We start from the raw sequence: 11,835 nt of genomic DNA on the forward strand, positions 1-11,835 counted from the left end.
ATAAGGACCAAGACGCAAAGCTCGTTAAGGTTACCCGGTACCTTCAGAGGTGTCTCGCGTTTGAGCGATGTAGCGCGTACAGTTTAAACTGTAGATACCTAAACCCCTATATCAAATTAAAGCTTATAGAGCTGGCTATCGAACTATACCAAGAGTTTTGAAATAAAATGAATTGTCGTATTTTTCACGACCTCTAATTGCGAGCGTCCGAATCACCTTTTTAAAGCTACAAGTCAAAGTGAATTTTGTTTTTTGTTAATTTAATTTGCTCCTCAGTTTCCGGACCCAAAGCGCTAAAAAAACGTGTCTGCGTTTTGCCATATTCGCAGTGAAAAATTATAAAGCATTTTCGAATTAGGATGAAAAAAATGTGGAGTAATCGTACAAAAATCGCTGTCGGAGAAAAAATTTTTCGAAATAAAAAATTCGCAGAAACGTTTTTGTTGTTTATATGTTAAACTAGCTACTGTCCATATTTGAAGGCAAACGAACAAATTCCTTTTGAGTTTTAGCTCTTTTTAAAGTGGCTCCTCCAAGTAAAAAAAAATTATTCGAGAAAACAGCGCAAAAAAAATTAGGCAATTCATTTTATTTCAAAATTCTTGGTTTAGTTGGATAGCCAGTTTTATAAGCTTTAATTTGCTATAAGGGTTCAGGTATCTACAATTTAAACCAGACGCGCTACATCGCTTGGACGCGAGACACCTCTGAAGTACACCCCTGAAGGTACCGGGTAATCTTAAAAGCAGAAAATTCTTAAAGCACCTCTCAGTTTATTTTCGTATTTAACGAATTTCGGGAAAGAAGCTGTGAAGTGGTGACCTTTCTTTACTAAATACCCGTCAGACGGTAATTCCGTCTTAAGACGAGTTTTTCTATTGTAAAAAATGATATAAACATATAATATAAATTTAGCAACTGAAATCCCCGCTTTTTCTAATCTACGTATTTGTAAACTGACTTAAATGTTACAACTATTAATTCAAAAAGCACTTTATTAAGTACAAACCCTAAGCTGCCCCCTTAACCATTGCCAGAGCCAGGGCCTATTTTACCTAGCCTGGGAACGGAAACGTAAAATCCGGCTGTCGCTTCTCTCAAGTGACATGGAAATTCAGAAACCATGCATTTCAGTCATCATGCATAAAAATGTAATCGACATAAAAACAGTAGGTGCTCTACTAATAATAACACATTGAAGATCCTTACGCCGGCGTGTGCACAATGTCTAATATATTTGTATCCTCCTAATTTTCGTAGTTAAATTCTCCCAAAACAAGATTGATAAAGGTTTCTGAAGGAATGCACTCATCTGCTCTATGCATGTCCTTCGGGTCGACCTGCGAAGTAAGCCTGCGAAGCAAGCGTTTACGTGAAGTTTTCTGCTTTCCGTTTTTTGAATGCACTCAATTTCCGCGCGGTCAAACAGCGAAAAACGCACAAACAGAATTGCTTGCTGCGCAGGCTATAATAATAATAATAATAATAATAATAATAATAATAATAATAATAATAATAATAATAATAATAATAATAATAATAATAATCTTTTTTTAGGAAGCTTTCGCTCACTAAATGTGGTTTTCAGAAAGGTCTTATAGGCTACCTGCGAAGTAGTGAAAACAGCGATTGTTTACAAAGTAACTGAGAGAAAGTTGTATTTGATGAATTAGTTAATAAACGTTAACCCTTTCAGGCAGCTGGTACTGATTACCGCAGAAAAAAGACCAAGGGTGAAAGATTGTCCCAAAAAGAACAGTTCGCCGAGAAGCGAAGCTTCGAGGGTGGCATTGAAACTTAAAGGACAATATTTAACCGGATGAAATTATCATCCGATATACCACCAAGCCGGAAAGAGGATTATTTATTTTATCACACTGCAACACGCGTGCTTTAGTGTACAGAAGACAAAACAGCCAGTGCAGCCTAATAAGTGAAAGCTTATTTGGTTTACAAGATTTCACTAGACTGTTGTCCAATTACAGCCGTTTAGCACCCAAAACTGTTGCGTTGTTTCTTTGTTTCTCTCTTCCAAAATATCAGGCGGCCGCTATGAATCAAATGAGAGGACTGTTATCGTCTCGTAACCAATGTCCGATTTCGTATCACGTGACGTGTTTTGTCCACTGCTACCGCGCGTAAATTAATTGGCGGTTTGTAACAGCAGCCAAAATTTTAAGTTTTCCTTGCTATAAACCTAACATAAGGAAAAATATCAAAACAGTTTATACTTTCCTCTAATATTCGTTGAGATGGCCGTTTCACTTTCCTTATGAAAAAGACAGGCCAAAGTCGTCACTAGCTGATCAAATGTTCTTCCAGCTGCATTTGAACAAAAATGATTTTAGTTTCCTTTCTATCATTCAGGGGTTGCTTGGCAGAGGGGGGTAAATAGGGGTATGTAAATCCACCGATCCGCTAAAATTAATGGCTGAATCCGTCGATCCCCTCAAAAAATCAACTAAATCCGAATCTGCAAATCGTTTGCCGCGTTAGATGATACGCGAAGTACAAAGCGACTTCAGTTGTTGGGGTTGCCTTGCGTGATATTGTGTTTTAGCGTTGAGGATGACAATCAACGAAATATTTATGTAACCAACGTCTGTATCGAGGCAAAATCTTGCAGATACGAGAAAAAAGAGCAAACTTGAACTTCCTAACAACCAAAATCCAAAATCCGGGCTCCAAAACTGGATAACACCGCGATCCGCTGTGATCATAGGATCCGCAGATCCGTTAAAATTTCGCTCTGAATCCAGAATCTGGGCTAAAATATTTACCAAATCCGCCGATCCGTAGACTTATTCACCCCCCTCTTGACAACCAATCGTCTAGTCTCTAAAAACAACTCTAGAGACGTTCGCTTGTAAATACAAGTTCACAACGCTTTGATACTTTAACATATCGGTGAAGGTTACAGTGAGCGTCATGATTGCAAACATGTTTATTTAACGCCGTTAATTGAGAAGACGCAACTACATTCTACTTTCAGCTATTTTAAGACCAAAATCGACATAAAACAAGAGGGGATCGATCCTCTCCTGACATGAAATTAATTAAATGAGGAACAACATGCGACCAGAACCAAAAAGAATAAACAGAGGATTAAACGGCTTAGCACTTGGTCGAGCACGAAAGCGTGTTTTTATTTTTTTTTTCCTCGGGAGGACATATCAATTCAAATGAATCCCCCTACCCCGCCACTACCCTGCGAGAGCTGACGCTACTGCCTTCTCTCGTAGGCTATCGCCTGGTTCGTTTCCGCATTTGTGCATGAAAATTAGAGCTAACACCTTTGCATTCAATTAATTTTCGCAGTTAAATTCTTCCAAAACGAGATTTATAAGGGACTCTTGAAAGAATGCGCTCATCCGCTCACTGCATGGCCTTCGACATGCCAATTTTCGAAGCAGTAATGGTTTTACAAACAAACTTCGAGAAAGCTGTGTGTAATTAATTTGTCAATAATCCCACTCAGGAGACTGGTATATCAGAGGAAACTGCCCAACGCTTAAAAATAAACAGTTGGCCGAGAAAACACAACCAAAACATTACCAAGCCATCGTCTATTCTGTGTCCAAAAACACTCTAGCGACAATCAAGTTCACAATTTTTGGAAACCTTAACATATCGGTGAAGGTCATGATAGTGAGCGTCATGACTGGAACAGTGTTCATTCTAAACCATCACCAACCGAGAAGATACAACCATATTCTACTTTCACCTATTTTAAGAGAGGAATCGACATGAAATAATCAAATGACAAAGAACGTTCGACCAGACAGAAAATCAATAAATAAAGGATTAAACGGCTTAACACTTGGTCGAGCACGAAAGCTTTTTAATTTGCCGTTACGGTATATCAGGGAGGGGAGGGAAAGGAGGGGAAGGGGGTAATCTAAGGGAAATGTTTGTATGAGGAAGCAGGATCTTTGATGTGAAAAATACTGGGATATTAGTGTGAACTTGTGACGTTAAATATTTTAGTTAAGTCATATTTTATTTTAAGATTTAGGCGCGCGAAGCCAATAATAAATTTTCGTGACTCAGTTCATTTAGTTCCTTTATTCTAATTTTGCGCGGGAAACCCCCTGTTAGTTGGCTTACAAAAAGGATGCGTTGAACATAAAACGAATTGGAACTTCTAGAGGGAGCATGAAATTGGTGTTGCCTTTGTTCAAGATCCCAGATACTTGCGGTACCCCAGGAAAAAAGCTAGTAGAGTTGTCCAAACAGCTTTTACGTACTTTCTTGTAATGTTTACTCACTCGGCCTTTTTGCTTTTTTTGTTCTTTGTTTTTAGAACGAATGGAAGAGGTTCGTCACTTGCTGATCAAATGTTTTCACAGCTGCGTTTTATCAAAAATGATTTTACTTTCCCTTTCGTCCTTCAATTGGAAACCTTAACATATCGGTGAAGGTTAGAGTGAGCGCCATCAACTGAGAAGACACAATCATATTCTGCTTCTGCATATTTGGAGACCGGAAACGTCCTGCAATCAATTACGTAAATGACAAAGAACGACATTCGACCAAAAAGAAAATAAATCAATATTAAATAAAAATTAAGCGGATTGACGCTTGGTCGTGCATGCAGGCTTTTTTTTCCATTATGGCACAGTACAAGCGACTACCTTTTCTCTCCGCAATGGCTCAGGAGAAGTAATTCGTCCGAAAAATTATCCCTCTAAAAAAAGTGATAACACGACGGCACTTGGTTGTTAAAGAGCCCACATTCTTAGAAGGATAGTTTGTCCTCAAATCCATCTATATAGACGGATAATAGGGCTTATAAAATTAGACGAATTGCCCGTCTAAATTATAAGCGACTCGTTCAGTTACAGACGCGTAACATGTTCAAGATTGATAATCTGTCAGACAGGAAACTGAATTTTCAGGACCTGAAAATGGCCAACACATAATGGGTGACTTAAGATCAAAAAGAAACAGTCAAATATGCGTGTGTTATTTCCGGCACGAAATTATTAATATAACAATAAATACATTTATTGCCATTTGAAGAATGCACATTATCTAATCTATGCCGTAAAGAAATTGGTTTAAGTTTCGCGTGCTCGCTTACCAGAGCTTAAAATAGAAAAACAAAAAAATCCGCAGAAGTAACAATCAGCCACCTTCAAACATCCAGCCGTGATTGAAAGAAACCGACAGACTATGTATTAAAAATTTGTTCGCGTCCGTATTATTATTACTTATTTCAAAATTTAATTTCTCTGTATAGAGCATTATAACTGCATATTTTTCATTTATTAAAGTACCGAAGATAAATGTGTCGACCGACTGCCAAAGCTCACTTAAGATAAGTCCTCACTTGGGTCATGCCATACCCCGCAAAAACGCGAGCTTGTGCATATTGGAAACAGCAGTAAAGTATATATTCTAAGAGATGGTTTACTCTTAGTTGTGAAACCTCTGACAAAGAAGAGTGGTTAGGCGATTCACAAAGAAACTCGACATTCAGTCTTGCAGCACTGCCGATAATAATTATGTGGAATATAAGTCTGCGCAAGCAGCCTGAAAAAAAAAAAATTTAAGCCGCAGACGTACGAGCAAAGTGGATCGACAAAAATTCACTCGGTCGTTCATTTCAGTTTTATAGAACAAAAGCTTTTGTGGCTACAGTACCACTTTTCTCGACGCTCGTACAAAGGACTGAATAACATCCACATACCAAACAGGAAGTAAAAACGTTTAACATAAGGCACTTACTGGCTTGTGTAACAGTGAAAACGTACAAAATCCATCAGATGTAACGCAATTGACTACTCTTTTACTTTAAACAGCCAATTACAAACAGTATGAAACTTAAGGTTTCTTTCAGTGCGAAAATCAATAAGATATTGAGGTTTGTGGGGCTTTTTGTTTTCATATTGAACAGGGGAAAATATTCCCTGCACATGGTTAAACAAGAAAATTTGTCAAAACGGCGGAATTAGTCGTGACCCAATCAGAACTTGAAGTGGATTTCAAAATTATACTGCAGGGCAGACCATTTGGATGAAATTATTGAAATTATTTCAAAGAACCGTGATTTATAACAGTGTTAATTCTGGACTACATTTAGTTTGTTGCAAGTTTCAATTTAGTTTAAACGTTTACTATTATTGTTATACTAACTAGAAGATTACAAACTCTCTCTAAATATGTCAATAATTATCGGGCTATTACTGAGTATTAAGCTATTTTGCCCCCTAAAAGGGATTTGAAGGAGGGGAAGGGAGGGTAGCAATCCCTCAGATAAGCGATGGGTTTGCGAATCTTCTTCTTGAGAAATGATATGGATCGTAAAATTTTGGTCTGAACATTTGAAAGCGGTTATGATTCTTAAACACTAACCAGGTCTGGACTGTATTGAAAGCGAACTGAATTTTAGAAGCCAGGTCAGTTGAAAAGGGAAGCCATTTAGAACTTCCTATCAGTCAGGGGGGGGGGGGGGGGGGGGTCATAGAAATTCCATGGAATCCCCCCACTGCTGTTACCAGTTAAAAGAGCTGAGTTGATCATGGCTTTATAAAAAAAGGAACAAGAACATAACGAGAAGCGGATCAAATTATACGCGATTTTATATATCAACATTAAACAATAGGCGCTCTACTAACAATAACGCATTTTTCATCTTCGTACGTCAACGTGTTCACAGTGTATTCTGTATGTTTAGTTTAGAGTTAAGATGTTTGCAATCTCTTAATTTTTGCGGTTAACTTCTCCCCAAAAAGAGATTAATAAGGTTTTTTGAAGGAATGCACTCGTCCGCGTACTCCATGGCCTACGGGTCGACCTGTACAGTTGCGAAACAGTAATGGTTTTACAAACAAACTGAGAGAAAGCTCTCTATAAGGAATAAGTCAACAAAGCCCATCTGGGAACTGGTATATCAGAGGAAAATGTCCATGCAAGGCTAAAAGATTGACCGAGAAAAAAACCTCCGAGCCAACTGGGAAACTTTGAGGATACTTTATAATGCAAGGGCATTATCTCATGCCGGATATGCCAGCAATGCCACAAGGGCTTCCTTTACAGATTCATTACTTTACTTTGGAAAAGACAAAACAGCTAGTGATGGCCTCCTCTTTGCAATTGCAGCAAAATAAATACAAGCTAATTAGTTTCCTGTCGTTTCTTTGTTTTGTGGGTCAAAAAGTTTGGGCCACTCTTATCAAATCGGACGACTGTTATTAACTGTCTGATTACCAAAGTCCCATACTGTATCATGTGACGTGTTTGTCCAATGACAACGCGCGTAATTAATCAGTGGGTTATATCTCCACTTTCCCTTGTTATAAACATAACAATAGTATAGTTGTCCAAACAGCCTGTGAATGCTTTCTTGTAATATTTAGTTACGTGGCCGTTTTGCTCTTTTTTAGAAAGAGAATGGAAGAGGTCGTCACTTGCTGATCAAATGTTTCCACAGCTGCGTTTTATCAAAAAAAATATAAATTTTACTTTCCCTTTTGTCCTTCAAGGGAGTTAAAAAAAAAAAAAAAAAAACATTACAAAGCCATTGTTTATTTCTTGTCCAAAAACACTCTAGCGACGATCAAGTTCACAATTCTTGGAAACCTTAACATATCAGTAAAGGCTAGAGTGAGTGTCCTGATTGGAACAATGTTCATTTAAAGCCATCAACTGAGAAAGTACAACCATATTCTACTTTCACCTATTTTAAGAGCGGAATCGACATGAAATTAATCAAATGGAAAAGGACATGCGACCAGAAAAAAAAAATCAATAAACAAAGGATTAAACGGCTTAACACTTGGTCGAGCACGAAAACTTTTTTCCGTTACGGTGCATGGGAGGGGAGGGAAACGAGGGCAAGGGGGTAATCTAAGGGAAACTGTTTGTATGAGGAAGCAGAATCTTTGATGTGAAAAATACTGGGATATTAGTGTGAACTTGTGACGTTAAATATTTTAGTTAAGTCATACTTTATTCTAAGATTTAGGCACGCGAAGCCAATAATAAATTTTCGTGGCTCAATTTATTTAGTTCTTTCATTCTAAGTTTGCGCGGGAAACGCTTCCACCTGTTATATCTGTTCTTCTGATTGTTTTCTGTTTCCGCTTAGGAGACTTACAACTCATGCTAATTATAATAAAAATTACATTAGATCAGACCCTTCACTGAGTTTTCACGGCTTCCAAATCTGCCCCTTCTCCTAGCTAGTTACCTTTTCTTCCTCTGTGCCAATAGAACTAAACAAAGCCTCCTAAATTATTACTTAAGTTTTGCTGAGTCACATGCAATAGTTCTCATTGGCTTCTTTGCATAGGATTCAAACTTAAGGGGTAGGTTGTAGCCTAATTTAGCTTGATGTAATAGGTTTAAGAAACCTCCTGTGAGTTAGCTTACAAAAAGGATGCGTTGAACATGAAACAAATTGGAACTTGTAGTTGTTGTTGCCTTTATCCAATATCCCAGATACTTGCAGTACCTCTTGAAAGAAGCCAGTTGCTCTGCTGTTCCTCCTGCCAGTGCAAACTAAAAGGAACTGAATTTTAGAAAGGATTAAAAGGATTAGATCAAGGGATTAAACGCCTTAGCACTTGATCGAGCACGGAAGCTTTTTATTATTTTTTTTCCGGAGAACAAACAATTCCAATGAATCCACCTACCCCTCCACTAGCCTGTGAAAGCTTATACCATTGCCGTCTCTCGCAGGCTATTGCCTTGTTCGTTTCCGCCATCATAAATTAAAAGTCGAGCAAAACTTTGCATTCTCTTATTTTTCGCGGTTAAATTATTCCAAAATGAGATTTATAAGGGTCTCTGGAAAGAATGCACTCATTCACTCGCTGCATGGCCTTCGGGTCGACCTGCAAATTTGCGAAGCAGAAATGGTTTTACAAACAAACTTTGAGAAAGCTGTGTGTAATGAATTTTTAAACAAACCCCTTCACGAGACTGGTATATCGCAGGAAAATCACCAACCAGTTAGCGGAGAAGGAAACCTCCGAGGGCAACTGCTAAACTTTTATGATAATCTTTAAGCCGAGGGCATTATGTCCTGCTGGATATACCAGCAATCGCGAAAGGGCTTCCTTTACATAATCATTACTTTACTTAGGAAAAGACAAACCAGCTAGTGATGGCCTCTGTGTGATTGCAGCTAAACAAATGCAAGCTAATTAGTTTGCTAGTTGTTTCTTTGTTTCCTCGATAAAAAAAGTTTGGGCCACTGTTATCACATCGGACGACTGTTATTAACCGTCTGATTACCAAAGTCCCATACTGTATCACGTGCCGTGTTTGCCCAATGACAACGCGCGTAATTAATCAGTGGGTTATATCTCCACTTTTTCTTGTTTTAAACATAACAATAGTAGAGTTGTCCAAACAACTTCTATTTTCTTGTAATATTCACTTATGTGGCCTTTTTCCTTTTTTTTTTTTAGAAAGAGAATGGAAGAGGTCGTCATTTGCTGAACAAATGTTTTCACAGCTGCGTTTTATCAAACATTATTTTACTTTCCCTATCGTCTTTCAAGGGGGTTTACACATCTAAAACATTACCAAGCCACCGTTTAGTTAGTGTCCAACAAAACCCTTGCGACGATCAAGTTCACAATTCTTGGAAACCTTAACATATCGTTGAAGGTTAGAGTACGCGTCATAATTGGAACAATGTTCATTCAAAGCCATCAACTGAGAAGATACAATCATATTCTGCTTCTACATATTTCAAAACCGGAAACGACCTGAAGTTAATTATAATTACGTAAATGACAAAGAACATCCCACCAGAAAGAGAATCAATCAATAAATAAACATTAAGCGGCTTGACACTCGGTTGAACACGCAAGCTTTTTTTTTTTTTTTTCCATCATGACACTGATACAATGGAGGGGAGGGAGGGAAGGGTGTTATCTAGAGGAAACTGTTTGTATAAAGAAGCCGGACCTTTGACTCTCAATGTGGAAAATATTGAGACATAAGGCTGGAGTTTAAGGAAACTAAATTTTAGAAGTCAGGTTAAAAAGGGGGCCATTTCGATTTCATATTAAGGAGGACATTCCCAGGGGTCCCCCTACCCCGCCGCTGGCCTGTCAGAGCTGACGCCATTGCCTTCTCTCATAGGCTATCGCCCCGTTCGATTCAGTCATCATGCATGAAAATGAAATCGACATAAAATAGTAGGTGCTCTACTAATAATAATACATTAAAGATTCTTACGCTGACGTGTGCACAATGTCTAATGTCTTTGCATAACTCTTAATTTTAGCGGTTAAATTCTCCCAGAACGGGATTAACAAGGGTTTCTTGAAGGAATGCACTCATCCGCTCGCTGCATGGCCTTTGGGTCGACCTGTAAAGTTGCAAAACAGCAATGGTTTTACAAACAAACTGAGGGAAAGCTCTATACATGAATAAACCAACAAACGCAATCAGGAGACCGGGCTATCTTAGGAAAATGTCCAAGGCTGAGAGATTGTCCGAAAAAAATAACATTTAACAGAGACGAAAACCTCCGATGACAACTGTAAAACTTTGAGGTTAATCTTTTAGCTAAGGGCATTATCTCCCGCCGGATATGCCTGCAATCCCGAGAGGACCTACTTCACTGAATTATTACTTTACTGTAGAAAAGGCAAAACTGCCAGTGACGGCCTCTGCGTGATTACAGCCAATAACCCAGCATGATAACTAGTTTACCAATTGTTTCTATGTTTTTATAGTCGAAAATTTTGTGGCGACTGTTATCAAATCGGACGACCGGTTATCGTCTGATAGCCAAAGTCCCTTTGGGTACCACGTGACGTGTTTTGCACAACCGATCGCGCGGAGCTTGATCGGCGGGTCACAACTCCAGAAAAAAAACAGTTGTCCTCAATTTAAACATAAGATGATGAGAGTTTCCAAAAGAGCGTCTACTTTCTTTTAATATCCACTTACATAGCCCTTTTACTTTTTCTATGAAGAATACAGGTCAAAGTTGTCACTTGCCGATAAAGTTTTCTCACACTCACAGCTACGTTTAATCAAAACTGATTTCACTTTCCTTTTTGTCCATCAAGGGGGTTCGGATAACCAAGGAACCGTTTTTTTCCGTGTCCAAACAAAAAACCCTAGCGACAATCGTTCGAAAATACAAGTTCTTAACGGTTGGTAGGTGTAACATATGGGAGAAGGTTAGATTAAGCGTCATAATAATAGAACAATGTTCCACTGAGAAGACACAACCATACTCTACTTTCACCTATTTTAAGCACAAAAAATTGCAATTAATCAAATGACAAAGAACAAACGACCACAAAAAGTCAACAAATTACAGATTAAACGGCTTAACACTTCGACCAGCACGAAAGCTTGCGAAAGCATTGACACTTTTTATCACAATAGACGGGAGGGATGGGAGGGGAAAGGGGGGGGGGGGGGGGGTAATCTAGGAAAAATTGGAGATCTCTGATTCTGATTTTTAAAAATGCCGGAACAATAGGAAGTATTTCAATGACAAAAAAAAAAAAAAAATGAATTGTTTGGCTTTTAATACTTATCGATAAGTATTCTAATATCCGGTTACAATATTCCAAAACATATAAAGCCCTCAGTCTCATCTAACATGAATCATCAGAAATTTCACACGATGACTTTCATTGGATATGAACGCCCAGAGTGGATGTCCAGATGTTCGTTCAATTTTAAGTTATGCCTAGCAGTTGTTCACCGCTGGGCCATGTATTTATTTTCCATCTAGCTACATAATTCCTCTAACCGAAAGTCACTCTCCCCAAAAATGGATTTATCTAATTCCATTCTTTTCTTTTATTAAATTATAGTTTCCTTTACGGTTTATTTATTTCCACTGAAAAT

This window comes from Pavona decussata, unplaced genomic scaffold (assembly GCF_977016875.1).
Source record: "Pavona decussata unplaced genomic scaffold, jaPavDecu1.1 SCAFFOLD_389, whole genome shotgun sequence".
Classification (NCBI taxonomy): domain Eukaryota; kingdom Metazoa; phylum Cnidaria; class Anthozoa; order Scleractinia; family Agariciidae; genus Pavona; species Pavona decussata.